The sequence below is a fragment of the Trichomycterus rosablanca genome, chromosome 8 (assembly GCF_030014385.1).
Source record: "Trichomycterus rosablanca isolate fTriRos1 chromosome 8, fTriRos1.hap1, whole genome shotgun sequence".
Classification (NCBI taxonomy): Eukaryota; Metazoa; Chordata; class Actinopteri; order Siluriformes; family Trichomycteridae; genus Trichomycterus; species Trichomycterus rosablanca.
Window position 1 is genome coordinate 10,638,571 of NC_085995.1, and position 13,307 is coordinate 10,651,877.

Here is a 13,307-nt window from a genome sequence, read left to right on the forward strand (position 1 = left end):
GACACAGTATTTAAAAGCTCGAGCAGTGCTGCTGTGTCTGATCCATTCATACCAGCACAACACACACTAACACACCACCACCATGTCAGTGTCACTGCAGTGCTGAGAATCATCCAAAACCTAAATAATACCTGCTCTGTGGTGGTCCTCTGGGGGTCTTGACCATTGAAGAACAGGGTGAAAGCAGGTTAAAAAGTATGTAGAGAAATAGATGGACTACAGTCAGTAATTGTAGAACTACAAAGTGCTTCTATGGTAAGTGGAGCTGATAAAATGGACAGTGAGTGTAGAAACAAGGAGGTTGTTTTAATGTTATGGCTGATCAGTCATGTCATGTAATACAGATGGGTCCAGCTTTCTCCAACGTCTTATGTCATATGTGTATACATCACAACATATTGTGATGTTGTCAATCCAGCTTAGTCTTAGTTTTCCACGTCTTCTGAGTCCTTTAACAAGTTCTGTCATAACACTGCCTTCAAGGTTATCATGTAGTTGCCTCACATGACCAAAGTAACGTTAACTGCACATGGGACATGGGCATGACTTCTGCTACAAATACTGATGTGTGTGTATATGTGTGTGTATAGTAGTAATAGTCACAGGGCTGCAATACTACAGTATCAATGGCAGGAGGTCAGTGAAAGAGAGTGCATAGCAAAATCACATAACCGAAAACTGTTGCAGGATTTCCAGAGAGCACAAGAAACCCTCTGTGATCTGGTGGCTCGCACCGAAGCTATGAACTCCATACGGGTCAGTAACCACAATGCCTACTTCTCATATTTTTAATTATTGGACAAGACAATCTACAGAGTACATTGTAATGGGAGAGCACATAATTTTGTTCATCTTTAAAAACCTCTTCATCCTAATTATGGTGGTTCTGAGTCCGAAGCCCTGAAACACAGGATGCAAAGTTAGGATACATATATTACAAGGCACCCATCCATCTCAGTGTATTACAGACTTAACCATTAACATACTTGGTTACAATGGGGGCAATTTAGAGTAGCCAATCCATCCAGGGGTCCATTTTTGTCAGGTGAGCAGAAACCCAAGATAAGATGTCTGTAAATATCTCTCTCCTTGTATTCACAGATTTGGTATTTGTGGAAATGCTTGGACTGATAATAACATACAAACCCAAATGGAAGTTTTTCTGTAATTTCATTATTATTTTATTTATGTCATTTGATAGAAGTTGGGGAAAACATGCTGAAACATTTAAGTACCACACATAAATCATCTTACTATAACACCTTACACCTTTATATAAAGTAGACCTATGTTTACTTGCTGTTTGTATGTATTATTTCACTAAAAGCGGTGAGCATGTAGTTGTGGTTCTTCCTTAATCCCAGTATAACATCCTCTAGCCTGCCACTTGATTATTCTATTTGTGCATTTTGTACTCTGTTTGTAACTTCCTTCACCACTGCACCACCGCTGTCCTGATTGTGGAGAGCCAAACACTATCACACACCCCCTCCCAAACCTATTTTGACACCAGCTGCTTCTTTTCACCTGCCAGAGATGGAGTCTCACAGTCATATCTCTTATGGAGAGACACTGTTTTCTGTCTGTCAACCATCCACTCGGCATACAGGCACCTAGACTAACCTGTGTCAAGGGGGTCCCAATATTATTTTTTTTATAACAGGGGGGTTTAAGAGGCTGGGAGCTGTTGATGTAGGTTACATATATTCATCTCTGCTTGACAGTTTTAACTACAAACCTGTGATTAAACAGACCAAGAATCAGCTAAGAATGAAATGGGGACAGATGACAATAATATGAGAGAAAGATACCCAAATACTCAGTTACACATGGTTTTGGGTGTTACCCAGCTAAGTAACTAACCTTTTGGAAAGTATTAATAAAAACAACTGAGTACAAACATGTATTGGCAAGGTATATGCTTCTACATTTTGCAAAAGAAGTTGGAAATAAGAATGAATAATTCTCAACATTTTTGTGAAATTTGGCATGATTGTGTTTGTGTGAGTTTCTATCTGGGTACTCACCATTTTTATTATTTTAATTTCTTGTAAATGAATCGGTTAGTCTTAAGTATTGACCCTATGTGTAACAGAATGTTACACAAGGTTTATTTACGTCTTGTGTTTAGGGACCCTGTGATGTCTTCTGGATCCACCATCCTGCCTAATAACAAGCCACTATTACCACAGTGGCTAGTAATCAACAATGCCTAATAGAAATCAAATCATTCCAAAAGTATTTTTTAAATTCTCCTTTGTTTAAATGGACTAATGCTCTGTCCAAGATGTATTTTTGCCTTGTTCCTAGTGTTCCTAGAATGGGCTACAGGCCCACTGTAACTACAAGTGTATAAAATATATAGTAATTTACTTTTTACATTTGAGCAGGCGGAGTATGAAACATACCTGGAGGAAAAGTTCCCTCAATGGCAGCAGAAGCTGCGAGACAAGAGGTTGTCAGAACAGCGCAAGGTACTTTACAGAGACGTTTTGATCTGAAATGACAAAGCATTAAAAACGATCATAAACACACTGTTCAATTTTCTTTTACAGAGGATGGATCAGCACCTGAGCGTGTGTATAGAAAAGATGGAGGAGGAGGACGATCAAAGAAAAGTCGGTGGCAACAAGCCTCAACAAGAACATGTTAGAGTCAATTCTCCTGCTTCAATTTCTCATAACCCATGTCATTGTCCCGTCTCTTATTCACTTCCATGCACATCTGAACATAGAGACAAAAGGAGAGAAGGTAACAACATTGTATCACCTGTCTCATTTACAGCAGATGTTAGCTATGATAATTAGGCCTGCGTAATTAAGGATTACGACAAAAGGTCACGTACACTTGCAATTTCATGGCAGTTTGAGTCTGAGACTAAAATTGGAACACTGTGTCTATAAACCTTCTGGTTCTGGTATAAACCTGGTATTGGGTCTTTAATAGTTAGCTGGTAAGTTCTTTGTACTCAAAAGACTAGTTGAAATGCACCCATGAAAAAATACTTAAATGCTTTAACAAGAAAGCCAAACTGGTCATGAGTTGCTTTATTTTAATACTGACTGAACCAAATAATGATGAACGATGAATGATGTTACGTTTATCATGCTTCTTATTTGGGAATCGATACATTTAATTAATAGATATATTCTTATATCTAAATATATAACATTATAACCACCTCCTTGTTTCTACACTCACTGTCCATTTTATCAGCTCACTTACCATATAGAAGCACTTTGTAGTTCTACAATTACTGACTTGAGTCCATCTATTTCCCTGCATACCTTTTTAGTCTGCTTTCACCCTGTTCTTCAATGGTCAGGACCCCCACAGGACCACTACAGAGCAGGTATTATTTAGGTGGTGAATCATTCTCAGCACAGCAGTGACACTGACATGGTGGTGGTGTGTTAGTGTGTGTTGTGCTGGTATGAGTGGTCCACCAACCAAAAATATCCAGCCAACAGCTCCTTGTGGGCAGCGTCCTGTGATCACTGATGAAGGTCTAGAAGATGACCGACTCAAACAGCAGCAATAGATAAGTGATCGTCTCTGACTTTACATCTACAAGGTGGACCAACTAGGTAGGAGTGTCTAATAGAGTGGACAGTGAGTGGACACAGTATTTAAAAACTCCAGCAGCGCTGCTGTGTCTGATCCACTCATACCAGCACAACACACACTAACACACCACCACCTTGTCAGTGTCACTGCAGTGCTGAGAATGATCCACCACCTAAATAATACCTACTCTGTGGTGGTCCTGACCATTGAAGAACAGGGTGAAAGCAGGCTAACAAAGCATGCACTGAAACAGATGGACTACAGTCAGTAATTGTAGAACTACAAAGTGCTTTTATATGGTAAGTGGAGCTGATTAAATGGACAGTGAGTGTAGAAACAAGGAAGTGGTTTTAATGTTATGGCTATATATATACATGTATATACACATGCATACATGGCTAAATGTATGTATTAGCTATCGCCTGCTGTCCCCGAATGCTGGAGTTGTAGAACCTAATGACTCTGGGGACAAAGGGCCTTTTTAGTCTGTCTGTGGAGCAGCTCAGTGAGAGCAGTCTGTCACTGAATATGCATCTCTGTTTTATGATAACTATGTGCAGGGAGTGTCTCTCATTGTCTCATTGTCAATATATACAGTATGTCTCACCCAAGAACCACCAAAACAGATCTCCCTTTAATTAGAAACTGCTGTCGGAACACGGGTGACGCTGTCAACAGACAACATCACCGTGAACTTAAGGGCTGCTAAGAAACCAAATGAGCTGTTGCTCCAATATGAGCACCCTAAAGTTTGTTGCTAATCTCATTGACTAAGAGTAGAAGCTGTTTTCCTTCAAGGCAGCCTATAGCTCATGAAGATGTAAAGCTGGCTTGACCATGGGCAGTGTCACCTCCGTTCCATCAGCTATTAATTCATGGCATAATGGGTGTAGTTAAATGTCTTTGATCATTAATGAACACTTGCAAGTAATTAGCAGGTCATGCCACAACATTAATTACATCAAACTTTCTACATTGCGCATTGCGCATATTCTTATTTTAAACTCTTCTTAAATATTCAGTTAAAGAACTATATTATTCATTTATTCCAATTTTGTATTGTTTCAGCTCTCAATTCGATCCCAAGAAGTACTTTATTCCACCGACAAAACAAACCAAATATGCCTGAAACTCTTCAAAATTGTATCGAGCATCACTTTCCTTGTACATGGTTAACTCAGTGTCAACCTCCAGTGCAGAAACCTCTGCAAAGCAAGATCTCAAAGACAGCCGTAAACTTCCATAATGATTATAAACCTTGGATGTCATCTTTTCTTTCTCCTTATCAAGTATCCAGTAATCCAATCCACAGCCCATACTCACAAGTCCAGCAGTGTAGAAACTCATTGGGAGGAGAAAATAGAGAGTTAAAACCAAGACTTAATTGTCCCTCTGATGGTGCTTGTTGGTCAGGCTTGCCTACAGTGAATCCGCTAAACATGGAAGAACTGTATGATCCCAGTGTTAAAGGGATATGGTGCTGGGAAGAAGATCAGAAGAATAAAGAAGGGGAAGAGGAGGAAAAAATACGAAGAAGAATAAAGAATTCTTCACAGCAACCGAATCATCAGCTGAAGAAACAAAGAAGAACAATGATCAACAGTGGTACTAAACCAGGTATGTCTAGTTAAATTTCTCCCAAACATTTCCATTTCTCCAACAATTCCAGTTCCTGTGTAGTGGTATGTCTGTATCAATGCACAATTATGATATACACCAATCAGGAATAACATTATGACCACCTTCCCAATATTGTGTTGGTCCCCTTTTTGCTGCCCCATACACAACAAACTGTGATGCACTGTGTATTCTGACACCTTTCTATCAGAACCAGCATTAACTTCTTCAGCAATTTGAGCTACAGTTGCTCGTCTGTTGGATCGGACCACACAGGCCAGCCTTCGCTCCCCACATGCATCAATGAGCCTTGGCCACCCATGACCCTGTCGCCAGTTTATCACTGTTCCTCCCTTGGACCAGTTTTAATCGATACTGACCACTGCAGACCGGGAACACCCCACAAGAGCTGCAAATTTGGAGATGCTCTGACCCAGTCGTTTAGCCATCACAATTTGGCCCTTGTCAAACTCGCTCAAATCCTTATCCATTTTTCCTGCTTCTAACACATCAACTTTGAGGATATAATGTTCACTTGCTACCTAATATATCCCACCCACTAACAGGTGACGTGATGAAGAGATAATCAGTGTTATTCACTTCAACTGTCAGTGGTCATAATGTTATGCATATGTTTGCTATAGAAAAAATCTAATGGAGAAATGTGTATGTTTAACATGACACACTTTTACATAGTGCGCATGTGTTTTATTCTAAGTTCTGAAGCACAGTGTACAATAACTTGTCAGTATTGACCATTTTTGAGCGGTGTTACATTTTATTAGCTTTGTGATAAACACCTAGTGTTACTGTACTTATTTGCTTTAGATGTTTTGTTGAATAGATATAGGTATTGACTTAACAATATGGTTTGTCAATCACTGGACCACAGACACAAATAAGGCCACAAAGTACACTTAGGAAATGCCAATAACCCAGTCATAAAATGTATACAGTAAAAAGTACAGAAATCTAAATATAAAAAGTACAAAACGAATTCACTCACTTGGTGGTACTGAAGCCTATCCCAGCTTTTCAATGGGCACACAGTAATACCCTGGACAGGGCGCCAGTCGATCGCAGGGCAGACACACGTACACACACACATTCACCTATAGGGCAATTCAGTGTCTCCAATTAACCTGACTGCATGTTTCTGGACTGTGGGAGGAAACCGGAGCTCCTGGAGGAAACCCACGCAGACACGGGGAGAATGTGCAAACTCCACACAGAAAGGACCTGGACCGCCCCACCTGGGGATCAAACCCAGGAGCTTCTTGCTGTGAGGCGACAATGCTACCCACTAAGCACTGTCTGCTTTCACTTTCACCTTTTTAATCCAAGGCACTCCCTTCTCTCTCTCTCAGTTTCTTCATTTATCAGCTGTATATCCTTACCAGCTCTGTTTCTCTGTCTGCCAAATCTTGGTGTCCAATATTTTTAGACTTTCCACAGTGTTCAGGTGCTGTTTGCAAATCCAGAATCAAAATAAAGCTATAACCCTTATATAGAGCCCCACCTAAACATATCAAATCAATCCAAATTTTGACCCAATATTTGAGGCATTTCTTTTTTAAATGTATGTGTGAGGGTTGGTGGGTGTGTATGTGTCAGGGGTTGTAAAATTGTTACACAATTGGTGTTCTCAAACCCAAAGCATAACCCAAAAACAAAGAGGAAATAGTCAAAATATTTAAAACACATCCTGATAAACTTATCCTGTCTTTACCTTATTTGTCAGACTGCCATGGTGACCTCGGTGAGAGTATTGCTCTGTCCTCTGAAGTAGCATCTGAAGTGAAGAGAAGAAGAAATAACAGGCGAATAAAAACACAGACAAACAACAAAACAGAAACGAAAGATCTGGTGTCACGCTCAGAGTCCAAAGCAAAAGTAAAGACAGACATGAATAATCGTTACAAGAAACATGAGACAGAGAGGGAGGACTTCAAGATTGAAGACGTTCATCAGGTGTTCACTTCTGTAGAGGACATATTGAGTGGCATTACAGACAGTGATCATGTGGAGTGTAAAAAAGGCCAAGAAGAGACAGAAGGGAGTCAAAATGAAGAACAAGAGATGGAGAAACTACGTAATAGTCTAGATGCTGAAGAAGCTGCAAAGGAAGATGAACATTTGAGAAGCAATGCATCTGTTGAAAAATGCACATCAGAGGAGCTAAACTCTGAGAGACAAAGTGAGGTAGAGGAAGGAAAAGAAGTACAAGAGGAGAAAAAAGATGTAGAGACGAGATGTGAAGAGGGGATCGTAGCAACAGAAAGAAGAGACATAGCAGATAATGACTCTGGACAAGAAGGAAATGATGCATCCGGATCAGAGAGAAACATTGGTGACAGGTATGTCAAAAGCTAGCTCACTTTCATACTGTCTTCAGATATACACCGATCTGGCATAACATTATGACCACTGACAGGTAAAGTGAATAACACTGATTATCTCTTCAAATTGTGATGGCTAGACGACTGGGTCAGGGCATCTCCAAAACTGCAACTCTTGTGGAGTGTTCCCAGTCTGCAGTGGTCAGTATCTATTAAAACTGGTCCAAGGAAGGAAGAGTGGTAAACCGGTGACAAAATCATGGGCGCCCAAGGCTCATTGATGCACGTGGGGAGCGAAGGCTGGCCCGTGTGGTCCGATCCAACAGACGAGCTACTGTAGCTCAAATTGCTGAAGAATTTAATGCTGGTTCTGATGGAAAGGTGTCAGAATACATAGTGCATCACAGTTTGTTGCGTATGGGGCTGCAAAAGGGGGACCAACACAATATTAGAAAGGTGGTCATAATGTTATGCCTGATCGGTGTACAGTAGATGCAGAAAATATTCAGATCCCTTATCTTTTTTATATTTTAATCACCCATAATGACAAAGTGAATCTCATTTCACCTCAGGGTTGGTAACAGACTGGTGATGTGCACTCCCTATTTGTAGGCAAGGTCTTTACACAGCATTGATAACCCCACCCTTTAGTCCGGTCTTTAACACACAGCAGACTGGAAGCCAGTTTTGTCCACTGCAGGCATTAACCAGTTGTGCCTGCTAGAGGGCGCCCAGCTGAATCTCGGCACTGGTGGTGTGCCACATGGATGCCTTAAAATAGATAAAAACATTTTTGATCTAATATAGCATACATACAGTATTCTATTGTCCAATGGCATGACACTTACTCGTTAAACTCCTTAGAAACATAAACATATAGGTTCTAAATAAATAATTGATTTAATGTTTTAATCGGGCGGCACGGTGGCTTAGTGGGTAGCTCTGTCGCCTCACAGCAAGAAGGTCCTGGATTCGATCCCCAGGCAGGGTGGTCTGGGTCCTTTCTGTGCAGAGCTTGCATGTTCTCCCCGTGTCTGCGTGGGTTTCCTCCGGGAGCTCAGTTTTCCTCCCACAGTCCAAAAACATGCAGTTAGGTTAATTAGAGACAATGAATTGCCCTATAAGTGAATGTGTGTGTCTGTATGTGTGTCTGCCCTGCGATGGACTGGCGTCCCGTCCATGGTGTTGCTGTGTGCCTTGCGCCCACTGAAAAGCTGGGATAGGTTTCAGCACACAACCCCCAACCCCCCACCCCCGCACAAACCTAATTGGATAAGCGGATAAGAAAATGAATGAATGAATGTCTTGTGTATGTGTGTCTGCCCTGTGATGGACTGGAAACCCATCAATGGTGTTTCTGTGTGCCTTGCGCCCATTGAAAAGCTGTGGCTTAAACAAATGAATCCATTTATTTTTTCAGCCTTAAGGAGTTGTATAAAGATGACACTGAAGATGAAGAACTAAATCACCAGGAGTCAGAAGATGACACTGAGGAGGAGGATGATGTAGTGGTTGGAAAAGTAACTCCATGCTCATTCGACCCTATTCACAATGACACTGTATATCAGGACCATGATGATGATGAAGTTGAAGGTCTTCTCGCACCGCAGAACGACTCCTGGCGACACCGGTGTGTATTTTCTGTGTCTGTTTTCATTGAGTGAACATCATTTTTGTGTTTTTTGTGTTAAACTGCTCTTTTATTTCATCATTTAGGGCTGAAGAACCAGAGGAAGCAAAGGACAAATCAAAAGGTGACAGTGAAGACTCAAGTAATGTCCCTATTATTTTGTTTATTAATGGTATCAGCTAATATCCAGAACATTTTAGTGCGACCTCAGTTGCAATGGGTCCAGTGTCCAGGATCTTTGGTGTGTCGTGGCATCTACTGTATAAGCTAGGCCTCTATGCTGCCCTCAGACCATACATCAGACAAAAAGACATGCCTCGGAGTAGCTGATTTATTTATTTTATATACAACTGTATCACCCCCACACTGGCCAAGGAGAGTCACAGACTAGCACTCACCCGACACATGCAAAATTTCTACTTTCTTCTTTATACCTGCATATAGAGAGCCACACTGTGCCCTATGGGTTCCTCCACCTTACCCAAACAGCAGGAGTCACTGTTGCAGCAACAATGAGAAAAGCACCATCTGACCCTCCCCAAGCATGAACACTTTTATTATTTGGTATTATTTAGGTGGTGGATCATTCTCAGCACTGCAGTGACACTGACATGGTGGTGGTGCTGATGGAGTTTTTAAACACCTCACTGTCACTGCTGGACTGAGAATAGTCCACCAACCTAAAATGTCAAGCCAACAGCGCCCCATGGGCAGCGTCCTGTGACCACTGATGACGGTCTAGAAAATGACCAACTCAAACAGCAGCAATAGAAGAGCGATCGTCTCTGACTTTACATCTACAAGGTGGAACAACTACTTATACCAGCACAACACACACTAACACACCACCACCATGTCAGTGTCACTGCAGTGCTGATAATGATCCACCACCTAAATAATACCTGCTCTGTGGTGAACAGGGTGAAAGCAGGTTAAAAAAAAATTATATATATATACAGTGTATCACAAAAGTGAGTACACCCCTCACATTTCTGCAGATATTTAAGTATATCTTTTCATGGGACAACACTGACAAAATGACACTTTGACACAATGAAAAGTAGTCTGTGTGCAGCTTATATAACAGTGTCAATTTATTCTTCCCTCAAAATAACTCAATATACAGCCATTAATGTCTAAACCACCGGCAACAAAAGTGAGTACACCCCTTAGTGAAAGTTCCTGAAGTGTCAATATTTTGTGTGGCCACCATTATTTCCCAGAACTGCCTTAACTCTCCTGGGCATGGAGTTTACCAGAGCTTCACAGGTTGCCACTGGAATGCTTTTCCACTCCTCCATGACGACATCACGGAGCTGGCGGATATTTGAGACTTTGCACTCCTCCACCTTCCGCTTGAGGATGCCCCAAAGATGTTCTATTGGGTTTAGGTCTGGAGACATGCTTGGCCAGTCCATCACCTTTACCCTCAGCCTCTTCAATAAAGCAGTGGTCGTCTTAGAGGTGTGTTTGGGGTCATTATCATGCTGGAACACTGCCCTGCGACCCAGTTTCCGGAGAGAGGGGATCATGCTCTGCTTCAGTATTTCACAGTACATATTGGAGTTCATGTGTCCCTCAATGAAATGTAACTCCCCAACACCTGCTGCACCCATGCAGCCCCAGACCATGGCATTCCCACCACCATGCTTGACTGTAGGCATGACACACTTATCTTTGTACTCCTCACCTGATTGCCGCCACACATGCTTGAGACCATCTGAACCAAACAAATTAATCTTGGTCTCATCAGACCATAGGACATGGTTCCAGTAATCCATGTCCTTTGTTGACATGTCTTCAGCAAACTGTTTGTGGGCTTTCTTGTGTAGAGACTTCAGAAGAGGCTTCCTTCTGGGGTGACAGCCATGCAGACCAATTTGATGTAGTGTGCGGCGTATGGTCTGAGCACTGACAGGCTGACCCCCAACCTTTTCAATCTCTGCAGCAATGCTGACAGCACTCCTGCGCCTATCTTTCAAAGACAGCAGTTGGATGTGACGCTGAGCACGTGCACTCAGCTTCTTTGGACGACCAACGCGAGGTCTGTTCTGAGTGGACCCTGCTCTTTTAAAACGCTGGATGATCTTGGCCACTGTGCTGCAGCTCAGTTTCAGGGTGTTGGCAATCTTCTTGTAGCCTTGGCCATCTTCATGTAGCGCAACAATTCGTCTTTTAAGATCCTCAGAGAGTTCTTTGCCATGAGGTGCCAAGTTGGAACTTTCAGTGACCAGTATGAGAGAGTGTGAGAGCTGTACTACTAAATTGAACACACCTGCTCCCTATGCACACCTGAGACCTAGTAACACTAACAAATCACATGACATTTTGGAGGGAAAATGACAAGCAGTGCTCAATTTGGACATTTAGGGGTGTAGTCTCTTAGGGGTGTACTCACTTTTGTTGCCGGTGGTTTAGACATTAATGGCTGTATATTGAGTTATTTTGAGGGAAGAATAAATTGACACTGTTATATAAGCTGCACACAGACTACTTTTCATTGTGTCAAAGTGTCATTTTGTCAGTGTTGTCCCATGAAAAGATATACTTAAATATCTGCAGAAATGTGAGGGGTGTACTCACTTTTGTGATACACTGTATATATATATATAATATATATATAATAATAAAATGGACAGTGAGTGTAGAAACAAGGAGGTGGTTTTAATGTTATGGCTGATCAGTGTATGTTTATATTTAATGTATGAATTTATTGTCTTTTTCTGTTTCAGAAGATGAGCTGCACAGAAAGACCTGTTTGGCTCCAGTTAAGGAGGAGCCAGACGATTCTGACAATGAATTCGACCATTTTTATAATTAATCTACATTCTGAAATTCTGGGGAGAATTTTTAAAATGTGGCTTAGAGATAAGCTGACAAATAAAACAAAGCAAAATAGGATTTTTAATACCTTAGGGCTCTTAGTTTGGTTCCCTCATACTGTATACCTGCCTGCAACAAAACTGAAACTCCAATAATTCTGTACGTGGCTACAAACCGGGTTTACAACAGCAAACACAGACAGACAGAAAGATTAATAGACACAGAGAATGACAAAGAGATGAAAGAGGACAAATGGGTGCAGGGATCCCTCAGGCTTTTATGTTATTTGCTGGGAGCTTATCGGTTTGGCCTGAAAGAACCACAGCACTGTCGCTGTGCAAACACAGGTGGGTCAGCTCGGCTGACAGAAAGAGAAAGAGATATGAGAGGGAATAATAGAAAAAAGAGACCAGATCACAATGGGAGACATTAAAGGAAAGTCAGACTCACACACATGATCCTAGAGCTGAAGTCTATAAATGAAAGTGAAATTTGTGTTCTTGTACAAAATATGTTTAAAAACTTGGAATCAGTTGTATTGAAATGTGTTATTTGTATCATTTAAGTGTAGCACTGCTTTCATATTCAGATAAGGAGCATGGCCCGAGGGAGAAGGTCGAACTGGGGTTTAGGCAGGGAGACGAGGCTGAGCGAGGGGGAATGGAGCTGACGTTGGCTGTGAGCAATGGTTGTTTAAACAGACGTGTTTACATGGGTGAAAAGGGAAAGAGGGACCCTAGCAGTGATGCACAGGAACAGACAACTGATGAAAAAAAAAAAGCTGCCACTGTGTAAACCACACCGGCCCAGTCTTTCCTTTGGGTGGCCATGGCAACTCCACAGAAGCAACTCTTTGCCCAGTCACATGCCCTCCTTTTGACATGGGGAACAAAACGTCTCTGATGTGGCAGGTCAGGGCAGACGTTTTGAATCAGTTAGTGCTGTGAACCAACTGCTACAAGCAGCCTAGCCCTACCCACTTGCTATTCCCCAAGCCTGTTACTCTTACCCTGCCCTTATTGATGGTATTTTTTTCTAATAGCAATACAACTGTTAAGTTCTAGGTTATTTAAGCAAAATTTTTATTAACCAAACTTCATTATAATTTCATTGCCTTTGTTTTGAGTGACATTAAAGTGGCATCATCTGAAAACAAATCAGTTACTCTGCTAAACGATTCATAAAACTATTATTGAGAAATCATTGTGAATAACATTTCACACAATGCCTAAAGACAATACATTTACAAGTCAATACATTTTAATAATTATTTTATTATATTTATATTATTTTTTATTTTAATACAGACTATAAGATTATACAACTAGTGA

General features: G+C 41.3%; 1 long non-coding RNA gene across 1 annotated transcript; it reads right to left on the reverse strand.

Annotated features, from left to right (window-relative positions):
• Positions 1-802: 802 nt before the first annotated feature.
• LOC134319192 (uncharacterized) lies at positions 803-6,283 on the reverse strand. The gene is made up of 3 exons (XR_010013474.1): positions 6,191-6,283; positions 2,409-2,497; positions 803-900 (listed from the first exon to the last, which is right to left on the reverse strand). It is a non-coding gene; the product is annotated as an uncharacterized LOC134319192 (long non-coding RNA).
• Between the last annotated feature and the right edge of the window lie 7,024 nt (positions 6,284-13,307).